The sequence below is a fragment of the Olea europaea genome, unplaced genomic scaffold (genome assembly GCF_002742605.1).
Source record: "Olea europaea var. sylvestris unplaced genomic scaffold, O_europaea_v1 scaffold227, whole genome shotgun sequence".
Taxonomy (NCBI): domain Eukaryota; kingdom Viridiplantae; phylum Streptophyta; class Magnoliopsida; order Lamiales; family Oleaceae; genus Olea; species Olea europaea.
This window is the reverse complement of record NW_019240764.1, coordinates 355,394-357,438: the sequence shown is the minus strand read 5'-3', so window position 1 is coordinate 357,438 and position 2,045 is coordinate 355,394.

The following is a 2,045-nucleotide window of genomic DNA, read 5'->3' as shown; positions in this document are numbered from 1 at the left end:
TATATAAAATGGCTTTTCAAGAAACAAATAATGAATTATTAGAAGGACAATCAAATATAGAGAAAAAAGAGTACATCTCTGACGGCAAAACTAATGAGATAGATGCAGACCTAGAAGATACTTACATAGAGATGATGGATAGATAAGTGCATTAATTGAAAAGGAAGAAAAGACATAAAGAAAAAGCAGATGAATAGTATTAAAAAAATTGGCGTGAAGGAAAAGCAGATAATTAGTGTTCAAAGGACAATTATCCAGTAAAGAAAGTCAAAAAGTTGGAGCTTGAAAACGAAATTTTCAAAAGAATCCTCACAGCTGTAAAGCAATATTTAATTATTTAATTGTAAATCAAATATCTATTAAGTTATCCATGATTGATTATTTGTAAAATACACACCTGTAAAGTTGTAGAGTATTGAGAAGAATAGAAGTGATGTGCTAGTGTTTATAAATACTAACACCATTCACAAAGGAAGACACACCAAGAAAAACACAAAGCCCATTATAGCACTTGAACTCGAAAAATTCTCTCACAATTTTTGTAAATTCAAACAAACTTTTTACATTCAAAAACTTCAAAATAAAGTAAGTTCTTTTCATACTTCCTCTTGTTTATAATTTTCATTTACTTTATTTATTTTCGGGCAAAGCCTAAAAGGAAAGACACCAAGTAAGCAATTGATTTATTCGGAAGAAGTATATTATATCTTTTTCATAAAAAAAAATTAACGTTCTTAACCTCTTTATTTTGGATTCCATGATTAAAAAGATAGAGTAATCCTCTGAGTTAAGATGGTTGTTTTGTCTCCTAATTTAGGTAATTTTTTAAAACCTTTTTTAACATGATAATTTTTTTTTGATTATAGTCTTGAGTCTTTTTGAGAAGATTAAGAAAAAAGCTACGAGAGAGTTAAAAAAAATGTGTGAGAGAGAGTATAATCTGAAAAGAATAAGTTGCTGAATGGTAAAGTACATTAAGACCATTATAAACATATTGTTTTTAAGTTATAATATATTATGCCATTAGACAATTATACTTTATCTACTTTACTTTGTTGTTCAATAAAAAGTTTTAAAGAGTATATAAATATTTGTTTAGAAAATCAAGAAATTGGTAAATTAGTTGTTATATAAAGCTACATATTATCTTCTCCAGATAAAAATAGAGATGAATCCTCTTTATAGATCAAGAAGCAAATTACTATGCTGTCTATCTATTAGTGTTGGAGTTTTTTGATAGAAGATCCTAAAGATTGTAAGAAAAGACAAGAAACATAAAATGATAAGAGAAAATAATACAATGATTCTCTTTTTAAGAGAAAAGATTTTTTTGGCCCTAAGAGTAGATTTTAAATATTGGTAGATTAAATATGGTATTAAAGATTGGTAGATTTAAATATCCTAAGAGTAGAATTTAATTATTGGTAGATTAAAAATCAATATGACATACCTTTAAAGAGTAAACAACAAATCAACATATTTAGATTTAATTATAAAATAGTCTTTTTTATATGAAATTTTAAAATTTAATTACAAATAGATCTTTTTCTTAAAAAGTGGATGAAAAAAGAAAAATGTTATAAGAATATTTAGGTACACTTTAATTTTGAATAATGCATGTTGCACAGAAGGCAGCATCCAAAAGCAGTGCTAGAAGATAATTTGGAGGGAAATGATTGAATGAAAAGTTGATTGTGTTTTAAATTGGCAAATAATAAAGTATTATGTGACATTACACAAACCTTTATGTCGACTTTGATGTATATGTAGCAAGGTCTTTTAATTAATTTATTTTTTATTGAAAATGGAGATAAACAATAAAAGAGAGGAAAAAAGAAATACACATGATCGAACAAAATGATTTTTTAATCACCGGTTCACCACTCTAATGTCCATAGAAGGGAAAAGGAAGAGAAATATTGTAAGAAATAAAAACTACTTATTAATCTTTTTTATTTTTATTTTGTGAAAGTTTCTTAAAACCTTAGAATGAATGAGAGACAAATTTTGAGATTTTATTTTTGTACTTTTTGCTTAAAACTTAT